This window comes from Sebastes fasciatus, chromosome 7 (assembly GCF_043250625.1).
Source record: "Sebastes fasciatus isolate fSebFas1 chromosome 7, fSebFas1.pri, whole genome shotgun sequence".
Lineage (NCBI taxonomy): Eukaryota > Metazoa > Chordata > Actinopteri > Perciformes > Sebastidae > Sebastes > Sebastes fasciatus.
Genome location: NC_133801.1, coordinates 10,306,957 through 10,321,919, shown reverse-complemented (window position 1 = coordinate 10,321,919; position 14,963 = coordinate 10,306,957). Strand labels below are relative to the sequence as shown.

The following is a 14,963-nucleotide window of genomic DNA, read 5'->3' as shown; positions in this document are numbered from 1 at the left end:
TGCACACAATGTTTCAGTAAGGTATTAATAATAATTTGAATGTCAACGTTATGAATGAAGCTTCAAACTGTTCGGTAGGCTACAGCCCTACGAGCCACACAATACTATTTGAATAATTGACAAGTCTTTTATTGAATTTTTTAGACCACTTTAGACTGCTATTATATTGCCATTTAAAACATCTGTCCGGTAGTTCTGGAATATTAACGGCCATTTAGCTGTCAAAAAAAAATTATAGTGTAAACCCTGATTGCTATACTGGAAAAACATCAAATGGGAGAGTGTAGCACAGTCCTGGTCTGTTGTATGGAAATGTGCAACCCCACAACAATAAGAACAATAGGATACTCACAAGCAGTCCTTTGCCCGTCTGCAGCAACCACAGGCCCCTCCTCCAGTGTATTGCTGTCCTCCTTGTGTCGTCGGATACTGTCACAACTCTTCGTCTCAAGTCCGCCTTAATTGGTGCCGCCGCCCGGAGAGCAGAGATGTGTGCGGTTGAAGGTGGTCAAATGCAGTGCGAAGCTGTGTCACCGGTGACATCCAAACTCTCCCAACAGTTTCACGTCCTCAGGGCTGGCCCCTGGAGAAACAAGAGCACGAGAGAGATGTGAGTAAGAATGGGCCTCCTCTTCCCAATACAATGAGAGGCATTGAAGAAAGGGAATGAGCAGGATGGCAGCTGGGAGGAGACGCTGCCACACTATAACAGCCACTGGGTCATTCCCAGTGCCTCTGTGACGGGATTTCTGTTTGCATCTGGACAGCTGTCAGGAGAGTTAATCATTGTGTGCGTGTGTGTGTGTGTTCCTCTGAGGATTTTGAGGAGGTACAGTTACAAGCTGCTTGACAGACAGGAAATTGATGACATTTTTGTTTTTGCCTTTTACACCCATGACTACACCCCATGTTGCTGACTTCAGCTTCACAGTTATTTCACATTTTCCTCATACAGTATGAAAACAACTTGCATGGCCATAAAAAAAACAACAGAGGGAAAAAAAGCTATACTTTCCTGTGTTATTAATTAGTTTATTTGTCCTACGCCCTGGGGAAATTATGACAGAAAAGCAAAGAAAGAAATTGCTAAAATATGGCCAGACGCAAACACAAATTACACAATTTATTCAAAGCTATTAATAGCCTCCTTCCTTTTACGCATGCCCTGTGGGGAGTGTCATCTGAAAATGTCCATTTGGAAGAAATAAGACAAACACACCAGCTGTACTTCTCACTCACTCCACCGCGATTCCTCTCCCCCAGCTACCGCTCTCCATTATTGATGAGACTTCCTCTGTCCGCCTCATCTGCCACAGTGCTGGTGGTGCTCGCCTGTGGGCAGCCGCTGTGGTTGCAGAGGGGGACCAGCTGATGCCACGCGAGGAGAAATGAGACATGGGTCGGGCACATTAGCAGCCTATCGACAAGATGCGATGCAGAGGGCATGCAGTGTCGCAGGTTTGTTATTGGCCTAATCTAAATTCAATAGGGTTGTCATAAGGGAAGAAAGTCATTATCTCAAAACCACGGGGAATACCCCGTCTGTAGATCCAGCTGACTCGCAGATTCTCAACCTGAGCCTCAGGATTTATATTCAAAAGCTTTCTGAAGCACTGAAGCACTATGAAGCAAGAGTGTTGAAGGTGGTTCACTGTTTCAACGCATTTGATACAAATATGGCAACATCTGCTGGCCAAACCCTTGATAATGTATTAGTACGATGGATTAAAGCAGTGATCAACAGCAATTGGCAGCGCCCACAAAGGTCAACACAGCTTGGGTCAAAGCAATTTGAACTTTTGCCGCAACACTGCTCCTCTCTGCACTCAGCAGACATCCGTACAAAGCAGTCACAACATGCTCCATACATAATAATGGAAGAGATGATGCAAAAGTTGTTTTTCCGCGATAATGTGAATATGCCATAACATATCTTAAACCAGTAGGTTTAGGAAAAGCAACATGGTTGGCCTTAAAATAAGTATGTAAACTAAGTAAAATATGTATAGAAACAATGTAAAATCACTATGGAAAACATGTGACAAACATCTCTACGAAACACGTGACTAACGTGACTAACATAACTTACAAAAGAAAACAACGGTCTTCAACACTGGTCTCCTGGTTGAAAGTCCTGGGTTTGTTGGACCCATCAACCTCCCTTCCCACCCGCCATTAGCGGCCTTTCCCCCCTTTTATTCTATGTCACTACATTGCAGTCAGTCCAGACTACATGGCAACGAAATGACACTCCTAATGTAATTTATATTTAAGTAAAGTTGAGTCTATATCTTAAATGTAAAACTGTGTATTAATTACTGAAAACACTGGACACTGACAACAACAATAATATCAATATCATGTGCAATACTACTTTTTCCATTCTCATGTGCAATATCACTGTTAATTGTGTGCAATATTAATATCCAATATGTGCAATATTACTTATTTTCTCATCACATGCAATATTACTTAATTTTCTGTTTTTAGCTTACTTTACCTATTTTTATTTTACTTATCTTATTTACTAATTTTACTAAATGTATTTTACTTAATTGTTATTCGTTTAGGCACTGGTGCTAGAAATAGTACTTTTTATTTTATACAATTGTATTTTATACATTTGAACTTGTGGTAATTTTGTTATATTTTTGAGCAATCTCTGGCACAAGAATTTCCTTCGGGATTAATAAAGTTCTATCTCATCTTATCTTATCTTATCTTAACTGGGTTTCAGTATGCTTAGGGTATAACCTCAAACATATCGTATTAAAAAAAAAAAGAAGATATCTTGGGCCCCTACACCATCACACGTAGAAACATACACCCTCCCCTTTCATCACACCGTGTTGTATTTTGTTTTGACATGATGGAGATTGAAAGACCTGTTCAAACCTGCACCTCCTGCATGGCAGGGAACAATACATCACTGCACCCCCCCTGTTAGAGGCTCAACGCCCGCAGCTGGAGCAATGTCAGGTTAAATAATAATAAAAAGAAAAGTCATAGATGTGTTATATGAATAAGATTGTGAGTCATGAAGGAAAATCAATGTAAAACAAAACAGAAACAATAGTCATCATGAAATGATTCACCCAAAACAGCACAGAATATAATGTAAACAGACCAGATTTGAAGTGTTTTTCAAAACATTTTAAAAAAGGGACAGTGAGTTGCTCAGCAGGTCATTTCAGTTCCGAGGGACTCTGATGGAAAAAGCTCAAACAGCAATAACTGTCAGCTTAGACTGCGGAGCGACCAAAGCAGGCCAAGGATCTCAAGCTGTGCCTCTGCTCATCGGGGGTTAAAAGCTCAGAGATAAAAACCAGGCACCAGCCAAAAATGTGCCTTTTGTGCCATGCATAGCTATGGTTACTACGCTGGATATAAATCTGCTGCTGATGGGAGGTGAGATACGGTGAGAAGAGAGGATAGTGATAGCTTTCAAGATAAGCTTTTTAAATTAGGATGGATATTATTAAGTCATTTAAATGTTTAAATGGATACATTTACTCGGTTACTCCAAAACCTCCACACCTGCCTATCTGCCTCAAGCTGTTTGGAGCTCATTTGTATAATAATAACAATTATTCATGAGCTACAACTGGGAGTGGCCCCCTCTATTTACAAACACAATGGCTGCGTAAAACAGAAATCTCAATCTACAAACCTAATTGTAGAAAGAAATGTCGCGCTTATATAAAGACCAAAACACATGACTTAAGATACTCGCAACTAATTTTCTTTTCATGTTCCGATACAGTATTTTTTAAAATATAGATAATTCCAGTTCTCTCCAGGTTATTGTGATATCTTAGAGATTTTTACCCTGCAACATGGTGATGTATTCCATAACTTATTAACATCTGCACTCAGAAACTCTTTCAGGACTTGATTGAGTCACGGCATAAACCCTGAACTTCAGAGTGTGAACTGCGGAAGCGGCTCCATTCTGTCATGTTCTGCTCTACGACCAGACACCAAACGTACGTGGGAGCCCACAGACACGCACACACACATTCACACACTTCCAGACAAGCTCACGCTGGGCGACGAGCTGTGGCTCTGACGTGGGCGTCTGACCACTGCGACCACGATCAGTCTGTGCATCTGACAGTGACAGATAGAGGACAGAACATGAAGATGGAAGATTTGATGGTGGAGGGAGCAGAGAGAGAGAGAGAGACCAGACAGGGTGGTGTTGGTATTGATTGACTTCAAACCTGCTAATGTAACCCATCAGAATAGAGACGGACATATACACACAAAAGCATCACCAGGAATCAATGCTTCCTCATGCAGAGGTTGTCTTTCAGGAAGAAATCCAATTCATAAAATCCAATTTTAAAAAGTGTAAAAATTAGGGCTGTCAAAGTTAACATGATAATAACGCGTTAACACAAATTTAATGTAACGCCACTAATTTCTTTAACACATTAATGCAACTTGCGATTTTTAATTAACCTTTTAAAAATCTGACAGGCCACCAATCTTTCAGAAACTGTAGCGGACTATAGCTGGAGTGAAGATACTGGTGTCATATGAAACTAGAAAAACCTAAGGAATCCATCGGTACCAACCATGGCATACTAGCTTGTCACGAAGGAGGCTAAATAACGCTCCAAACTTACACTAAATTCTGGCGAGGAAACACCGACATGGCCATTTTCAAAGGCGTCCCTTGACCTCTGACCTCAAGATATGTGAATGAAAATGGGTTCTATGGGTACCCACGAGTCTCCCCTTTACAGACATGCCCACTTTATGATAATCACATGCAGTTTGGGGCAAGTTATAGTCAATTCAGCACACTGACACACTGACAGCTGTTGTTGCCTGTTGGGCTTCAGTTTGCCATGTTATGATTTGAGCATTTTTTTTATGCTAAATGTATTACCTGTGAGGGTTTCTGGACAATATTTGTTATTGTTTTGTGTTGTTGATTTATAATAATAAATATATACATACATTTGCATAAAGCAAGCAAATTTGCCCACTCCCATGTTGATAAGAGTATTAAATAATTGACAAATCTCCCTTTAAGGTTCATTTTGAACAGATAAAAAATGTGCGATTAATCCGATTAACTATTTTAATCATTGACAGCCCTAGTAAAAATGTGACAATAGATACTTCTCTTCCTTTCTGCAGTTGTGATTATGGTTTATTTTCTATATGTACTGACTGCTGTGTGAGTTTTGATATATTTTCTAATCTAACACAGAGTCTGGAGGAGAAGCTGCGAGAGCCCTGCGGGGACAATCCTTTCTAATTCTGCTTCCCACCAGGAGCAATGTGCAGGACATCAGAATAAAACACACACACACACACACTGTTAAAGTATATGGACCAACAACAATATATAATACAGTACACACAGAGGCTCACTTGCCCGAGGCAAGAAAGGCAACCACTGCACTATGGCAAGGGAGAAGCACATGCTTATTTCCGCAGAATTCACGATAGTAACTGCTTTTATGTGCATCTTTGCATCCTTGGCCCTTTCCCCAGACATACAATAATCCCATCACTGATAGTAATCTTTTAAGGTATGTGTGATTGTTGTTGAAGAATAATATTGTGGAGTGGAAAATTCCCTACTGAGAAAAAAAACAAAGCCTGTCGTCTGCTGAATCTTTGATGGTGCGTCAGATAATGCCAGAGATAATGACAGACCTGGTGGCCTTTTTTCATTCTGAAGACATCTGTCATTTAAGTGAAAATTGCAGTTTGTCATGAAAGAGAATTCATCGTGCCTTTGAGTATGGCTCTATGATTAATTCAGGCATGTCAGTTGCTGAGTAAATGCTTCTTTATTCTCGTGTAAGTGGTCAATATTAATAATGCACACGCGGGTCTAAGTTCAGCATCCGTCTTGGCAAAGTTCAACATGGGAGGTTTCAGCAGCTGCGCACGACACGCTTGTCACCACATTCTTCCTCTTTCTTTCTCTCTCTTTTCCACTGCAAGCTTGCCACGCCGTCCTTTCTCTCTCTTTCTGTCCCTGGCTCTGAAAGGAGCCGTATGGCTCTGACGCCTATTCGGATAGAAAGATGTGGCCCATCAGCAGTAATTGGAGGAGCTGTGGTGGTTGGGTTTCTCTAGGAGGAGGCGGCGGTGTGATCGATCCCATGGATGGTGGAGGTGGGCAGGCAGGCTGACAGCGCTGCATCCCCCACAGCTCCTGACAGCTCAATGAAGGCCAAGCCGCAGAGCACAGGATGTCCTTTTACAAGAACAATCATCAAGCGTGCAGGTCACCCTCGAAGCCCCCAGAACTCACAGCCATCCAGTTAAATCATAATTACCCATTTAGTCGATTATCAGCTGGGTAGAAGCATGTTGAATTTAATGTCATTATACTCACACTAAAGAATAAAGGAAATGTCAGAGGCCTAATAGCGATGATGTGATGTAATTATCTCCAAGGTGAATTATTTGAAAGATTTTACAGCGATAATCTCCTGACCCCCTCATACATTATGTGAGGTATACAATTTAATTGCACACTGTGTGCGGTGACACAATGAAAAAGCACGGGATGTGGATGATGGATGCAGCGGAGACTTCACACGAGCAGGATAATTTGCAGGCTGGTGTCAATACCACGCTGCGTTCTCTCATCGCAGCTTTGGAGGGCAATCTTTGTTTGTCCTCCTGTTTATGGCTTTTTTCCTCAAGACCAAAAAAACTGCGCTGTGCTGAGCTCAGCCTGACCATTTGGTTGCCATGACGACGCACGGCAGCTGGGACTAGTGGCGTGTTAGAAAAGCTGAGCACGAGTTAACTCAAAATAACTACTTATTTACCTTGCACTGTTGTCTTTATCCTTACCGCTGTCAGACCTCATGCTACCTATTGTGCAAAGAGGTGACTCTATTTAAAACCTGCTGGCAACTACAACAATACCAACACATAAAAAGGCCAGTCACTGTGAAGATCGTGTTGTACAATTGCATTTTCTTGGCTCTGTTGAATAGATGAGGAAATGTCCTACATACTGCCATGATACTGTGTATCCTACATATTTCTTGTGTTATGGCCTCAAATCTTCCAGTGTGGATTCCAACACTACAGTATATCCACCCACAGACTGTATATAAGAAGTGGATGAAATCACCCATTGGTTTGTGGACTAACGGCTCATTCTAAGGTAACAAAAACAATCATGCTTATTTTCAGGTGATTATACACTAAAGAAAACATACTTATTAAAATTATATTCCAATTTATACCAATAGATCCCCCTAATTGTTACACACTGGTCCTTTAAGGATTAAATTACTTGTTAAATGGACTTTTTTTGACGTTGCAGCAGGAGTTAAGAGCAACACTCATCCTCCAGGAGTTTGGCAAATAGTTCTGAACAGCCTCCCCTCGACGCTACCTGCTGATCCCCCTCAGGGAGAACTTCTGACAGAGACAGAGGACAGGAGAAGGTTGTGGCTTTACAGGCAATCCCCCTATAATATTACCTCTCTTCCCCCTGCCACACACACACACACCACCACCGCCACCCACCACACCATTTCTGGAATACACTGATCCCTGTGAAGAATTTCCAGCCTCAGCCAGAGCTGCAGAGCTGTACAGGAATAACATCAGCAGCCTGAAGGTGCTGCTGGGCGAAACAGCCAGAATCTCAGTTGGTCTCTGGGGTATAAATAGATAATAGCTCCATGTGGTGTCCTGTTGGAACGCAACACCACTCTGAAATATCAAGAGGTACTCATTTTATCTATTTATTTACATTTCTAAAAGAAACAAAAAATGCAGCTTTGTTATTTTCATATAAATATGAGGAAATTATAAACTAATACCATACATTGAAGCTCAACCAGAACTATGCTAAAAAACGTATATCTTTTTATCAACACTGGCTCATTGGTCATAATTCTTGCTATAACAGTTAAGGCACTCAAATACTGACATATTGTCAATAAGAAAAAATAAATTACAAAAATAAAATCATAAATGTCTGTAATGTAATGTTCCATCTTAAGGCTGTTAGTAAATCCTCAGCTGCTGCTTATGCTAGTTTATACAGGGCAGGCACAGCAGACTAAAATTCACACGTGAAGGCTCACGCACTTTGACCATAAGCTTTAAGTCTGTATTGTTTACGATCGAGTGTGGTCGTATATGCAGCGATAAACACTCTTATAGCTTTAGATATTACTTTGGCACGGTGTGAATCTGCAGTGGGAGGCTGTCTGAAAACTGTATGGGAACGGACTCTCCGTCCAGTCTGCTTTTGTTTCGCTCCGCTGCTCGACACATTCAGGTGATGCTGTCGTAATTAGATGTTTCACGTGTCCACATATAAACCCGACTTCCGTTGAACAGTGTCGGCGTACAGTTTGACACAAATCGTTGTCAGTTTAGCTCGACTATCATGAGCTACTGGGCGCTACAGCGTTACTATCATTCCTGGTGCGCTACCAAAACTTTCCGGGTAAAACTCACGCTCCAGAGTTTCTGTTCTGCGCGTGCGAGTAGTAGACATAAACATCTGTTTGGGTAACGGCGAACCGAAAGGATGTCGCGGACCGAACTGAACGTCCTGAACCGAACGGTTCGGGTCAAATACACGAACCGTTCCAGACCGCAGAGCTAGACATCATGGCTAAAGCTGCATGCTAACTCTGTCATGGACAGGAAACGTTATCGTATTGCAGTAACGTGCGGTCAAGCCAGTATCTCCGTGGTCAAATCATCCGACGCTACAACTGTAGAGCACCCATATACTGACATTTATGTTAAATGCATTCAAACAGCCCCGATGGAGCTGACCATGGATGTATAAAGAGAACGGAGCTGACGGGAGAGCTAGCGACGGACTTGGCAAAGTTAGCGGAAGTATACAGACATACTAAGGGAAATGTATATACAACTTACATCTATGGATATAAGATTGATGGATTATATTCACCAGAAGTATAAAACATTACATGTCCCTTATAAATTAAATAGAAAGTACCACTAATTAGTGAAGGAAATGTCTTTATTCTTTGATTTTTGAGTTGCTGGAAATAATTTAATAAATAATGCCTGACAATGACTGATATATTTGACTTCAGGACATCTCTGACTACATACATGCTGAAAATCAAACATTTTTACTATATTAATTTTGATATTTTCCAAAGTAAAAGTCTCTAGAACTGTATGATTCAACTTTTTCCCATGGTCTAGTGTTAAAAAAATTAACAATAATCACAATAAATCGTAATATCGAATCACAATACTTGAAGAATCGCAATACGTAAAAATCGCAATACATATCGAATCGGCACCCAAGTGTCGCGATAGTATCGAATTGGGAGATAGGTGTATCGTCTCAGCCCTACAAGAAAACATTTACACCACCTTGCTGAACTTGTGTGAATCCAAACTGTTGACTCACAGCTGCTGTGTACTTCACTGCATCCCTGTAGTACCTTTACCCTTGGAGTGGGCTATATGACAGGCCGGTGTTGGTGTTTCGAGTACCATTACACAAATAGCGCACTCACTTTCAAAGTGAAGAAGCAACCACGACCTCTCTCTAGATGCCTTTCATCTTCACAGCTGGCGCTAAACATATCAGGGTCATTTTCAGCTTCTGCGGGAGTTCAATAGATCCCAGGGAGACAATCAAGGGGGGAGGGGAGGTCATTTCTACTCTTGGCTAGCAGTGTAGGTAACTGCTGGTGTTTGCACTTGGCAGCTTCGCCTCTCATGTTTGGTTGGAGGCATTACACCTGCAGAATGGTGAGAGCGGCCACCAGACACTTTGGGAAACTTTGGAGGTGATGACACGCTCGAGGCTCGCAGTGTAGTCGCCGCTCCTGTGATGAATGTTTATGAGCTGCTATTATCACAACTGTGGTCGTCGCTGTAGAAAGACAACAAGCCCGTGCTGCTTGAAATATTTATCAAGTTATCTCACCTACTTTGTCTTTTCACAGTATCCCACTCTATGTGATTATTGTTCACAACACTTCTGCTGACCTCTGCACTTTAGTGAGCATCATAAGGATTGGGGCGGTATGACTGCAGCTCACTTAGCGGCATGAAAGATCTTTACTGTTAATGATGCATATAAAAGAAGGCAGCCGTTATAAATTCATCACTTCTTATCCACAGCCTTGACTATAACACTTGAGCTTAGACTTGAGTGAGATATTATGGATATGTCATATTTCATTTTAAATTAACTTGCCCTATGGCTGAAACAAGAGTCTACAGCAGCTCTGTGAGGCTGTACTTAGGCACAGTGCTGCTTTGAGCTAAGTGCTAACATCAGCATGCTAAGAAACTTGATCGGGATATCCCGATCAAGTTTCTTTGGCCCGATCTGGGTCCTGTCATAGAGAAACTTTACCTTGATCCACACACGTTAAACTCATGGTGGCACTAGAGGAAAAGTCAGGTAAGTCAGAAAGATTCATCCTCTGGTGACCATAAATGTCATGGGAATCCATCCCATAGTTTTTCAGTGGACCAAAATAGTGGACCGACCAAGCAACAGACCCATATTGTCAACCATAAAGCTACTAGTGTGGCTAAAAACCTGTCTGTCACACTTTAAAACTCTAATAACATTTCACTTGTATTTTTTTCCATGGCCTTATTTGAAGTGCCTAAATATGTAGGCTACTGTTGGGAGTGTGTTACTGTGTTGTAGTGAATGCCTCTGCATTAGAGCTGACCTCTAATCATCTATCACATTACCTACATGTTTCACTCCACAGCCGCACACTGGCAGTCTGAACACGACCGTGGCCGCGTGTGCAGTCAAGCAAACAATAAGAAAATCCTTCTAACATGCTCTAACAATTGAATCCTGTGCCAGCTGCAATTATAAGTTGCTCCCCGAGGTGCTCTCCTTGACACCCTAAAAAGGTAATATACCTTCTGCCGAGAAACACAATCACATGGTTCATACTCCCAGTCTGCATAATTACAGGGGCTCTGGGAAATTGAAGGGCTCCGCTACCCGTAAAACAGGGGGCTTAAGTAATCTTAGTGAGAGGGGAGGCATTAAAAAGAACATGGATGTCCTTGTTGGATCAGTGCTACTGCACGGTTTGGACAACCTGCCACGTTTGGATAAAGACATGGTTAACAGTTCCCTCACGGCCTCGTCTGACAAGCAGCGGTGTGAGCAGCATGATGACTCCTACACCAGGTTTAAATATAACAATTGGCTTTATGTAATGCTCAGCTGCAATTACATACAAGCAACAAGCTACAGATGTAAACATCTACCTATCTAACTAAGTATTGCGATTCGATATTACGATTTATTGCAATTTTTGTTAACTTTTGTAACACTAGACCACGGGAAAAAGTTGAATCATACACTTCTAGGGACTTTTACTTTGGAAAATATCTAAATTAATACAGTAAAAATATACAGTTCCCTTTGTTCTCCCTCTTTTTACAACACCTTCGTCAAGTCCGTCGCTAGCTCTCCCGTTAGCTCCGTTCTCTTTATACATCCATGGTCAGCTCCATTGGGGCGTTTGAATGCATTTAACATAAATGTCAGTATATGGGTGCTCTACAGTTGTAGCGTTGCCAGATTTGACCACAGAGATGAGAGTGATGGCTGGCTTGACCGCACGCCAGAGTTAGCATGCAGCTTTAGCCATGATGTCTAGCTCTGCTTTTCCTGGCAATGTGTGAAACCCAAAGTGTTTCCAAACTTTACTGTATGTGTAGTGTTTACCACGTTGGATTTAACATGTGAGGGTGCAAGTCGTATGCACATGGACCCTCCACCGTTTTCTACTTTCTAGTTTTGGCTGGCTGCGGTTTATTTTGGTTGTATATAAGCGGTAACTTCCTATTCTATCTTTTTATCTATCAATCTATCTATCATTATTCAGTCAAAGTTTTGAGACAGAAAAAGTATTTGTGACAGAAACTGTATGAGCGGACAGCGTATTTCTCACGAGATGAATCTCAACTGACAGCTCCGATCAGAAGAGAGACAAATGACGAGGCATCCGCCCCCGTCTGCCGTCAGCGGGCCCGACAGAGCACTGTCTGGTTCACTCAGTGCTCTTTCAGGCACTGCTTCACATTCGATCAGGGGATTTTGACCTCTGAGTTTTCTATTACATGATGCTTCCTCCAGAGTCACAACAACACAGTGCCATGTGCTGGTGACTGGTGAAAAAGTTGCTGGGAGTTACAGAGGCGTTTCATCTTGATTTGATACGGTAGTGTGGTCTCTTGACGAAGCAAACATTTTCAATCCATTGACTGAGGAGCAGGGAAAACATACCGTGCAGAAAGGACGCTGTTGAATCCATACTGATAGATTTTGAAGGCACAGTACGAGTTCATTTATCTGATAGCTGATTCGACAGGACTGGGAGAGGCTACGGTGCCTATTTCGCCCCAAAACTTTTTAAAATGCAGAGTCCAGCACATTTTATGCTTCCCTCAGGCTCTATTTGCTGCAAGTCTTTTAAAGCGTCTTCTGCAAACCTCTCAAATGGATCATTTCATAACGAGGCTTCTACTCTATAAAATCTTTCAACAAATCATAAAAGATATACTCTGTGGTGATTAATTGATTTGATACACTCCTGGGACTGTCAGTCCAGACCTCTGCTCTTGGCTGTAACATAAAGGTTTTCGTCAGATGGGAGATCTCTGGAGTGCGAGCCATTACAGCCAGGCTCAAAGCGATCAAACCCAGGAGACACACCATGATTTGGGTCTAAAGACGCCTTTCCTTTGCCAGTTTCCCGCAGAGCCTGCATGAGAAAATTACTCTGTATTGGTTTCTTTGTTCCTTCCACTTAATTGCTGCAGAGCTGCAATATGTCAGCTCGGTCCGCGGGAAGAAACAGCCTCCGCCTCGCTTGCAGGATGAGTTTTCCTGCCATTAAGAAGATCCTCATTCTAATTGCAAGTATTTTGTGAGACAGGCGCTCTAATGAAGGGAAGGATATGCCGACATAGCAGATCACATTACAAACATTGGAGGTAGAAGTGTGGTCTAATTACAGACTGGGATAGAAAAAGAAACTGAGGTTGTTGGATGTATTTCAGATGTATATAATCTATCTGCAAACGGTCGATGTTAGAAAAGATAAACCCTCTCATCAGAGGCAGATTAATGGCAGGAGAGATTCCAGTTGTGATTATCTTGCTGAGTCCAATTATCTTTCCACCGTGCACTTCACACATTTTCCAACTTTATCTGAATGACTTTTTTTTTGGCACGTGGCATACAGTATGTGTGCAGACATGTATGTATACATGTATTTTCTGTGTAGGGCTCTCAAAGTTAACGCAATAATAACACGTTAACGCAAATTTGTTTTAACGCCATTAATTTCTTTAACGCATTCACACAACTTGTGATTTTTAGGCTTTTTTGTACCGGGCTCAGTTTTAAAGTTAAAGTGAATATACTGGCATCATGTGAAACTGGTAAACCTGAGGAATACTTTAGTACCAACCATGTCATACTAGCTTGTCGGGAAGGAGGCTAAATAACGCTCCAAACTTAAGCTACATTTTTGATAAACTGGCATGGCCATTTTCAAAGGGGTCCCTTGACCTCTGACCTCAAGATATGTGAATCAAATTGGGTTCTATGGGTACCCACGAGTCTCCTCTTTACAGACATGCCCACTTTATGATAATCCATGCAGTTTGGGGCAAGTCATAGTCAAGTCAGCACACTGCTTCAGTTTGCCACGTTATGATTTGAGCATATTTTTTATGCTAAGTACAGTACCTGTGAGGGTTTCTGGACAATATGTGTCATTGTTTTGTGTTGTTAATTGATTTCCAATAATAAATATATACATCCATTTGCATAAAACAGCATATTTACCCACTCCCATGTTGATAAGAGTATTAAATACTTTACTCTACAAATCTCCCTTTAAGGTACATTTTGAACTATCTGTGCTATCTGTGCTGAATGTGCGATTAATGTTTGATTAATCGTGATTAACTATGCAAGTCGTGTGATTTATCAAGATTAAATACTTTAATCGATTGACAGCCCTACTTCTGTGTTAATGTAGGTGTATACAGGTATGTCTCCAATGGTTAAGTGCTGTAGGAGTAGCCTCTATTTGGGAACTGACCTGTCACAGCGAGACTGCATGTTCACTGAGGCTCCCTGTGGACACTCAACCATGCGTAACACTCGCTCAAGGCAAAAGAAAAAAATAGCGGCTTTATGAAGTGACTGATAGGATGTACTGCAGCGGCGGGTATAAGACCTAGAATTCTCCACAGTGTTACCAAAGAAAAACTGGCCTCAGTGTGAGTGACTGACATTGAATTGGAGGGCATGGAGGTCTAAAGCTTACTCTTTTATCTGATCTCAGAGGGCCAAAAGTGGTGTACGGCCTGCATTTCCGACAATTTTGTGCCTGCAGCACACAGCTGAAACATTTATAAGCAGGTAAGGAGTGCATTCTCTCGGTATTGTGTCTCTTATTACACATGTACTTTACATTTTCTATCAAATTCAGACTTCCAAAGGTTTGGGAAAATGTTTTGCTTTGAATACTTTGCCTTGAACATTTTGAGAACAACTGTCAGGCTGCGGTTGCAGGAGAGTGTAGCTATAAGTTTTGGTTCCATACGTCTATGCAAAGAGTCTTCACTCTGAACGGAAGTGAAAATTAGAGGCAACACGAAAGCTTAAAACATTTTTTAAAAATGCAAGATAAGAGTAAAAATGAAAGGGTCTGCAGGAAAATAAGCAAAACTACTGGAGTTTTAGGCAAGTTTAAAATCACTCTGTATCTAAGCTGTATCACACACATACGCAGGCACGCGCCACAGTCCAAAGCGTCAGTGTTAGCTAAGTTAGCTAAGTTAGCTGCAGCTAATTTACAGTCTCGTCCAATGGCTGTTTGCGGCTGCCCTTCAATGAACAAAATCAAGCAAATAAAGCAAGACCTCAATTTGCTTCGTATTCAGTTTGAACACAC

At 41.6% G+C, this 14,963-nt stretch overlaps 1 protein-coding gene across 1 annotated transcript in view; it reads right to left on the bottom strand.

Annotated features, from left to right (window-relative positions):
• b3gat1a (beta-1,3-glucuronyltransferase 1 (glucuronosyltransferase P) a) overlaps positions 1-14,963 on the bottom strand; it is a 167,314-nt gene that overhangs the window by 42,267 nt on the left and 110,084 nt on the right. Inside the window, exon 4 of the mRNA XM_074641494.1 lies at positions 353-583. The gene's annotated coding sequence lies outside the window, so the exon portion shown is untranslated. The remainder of the gene's footprint in view (positions 1-352; positions 584-14,963) is intronic.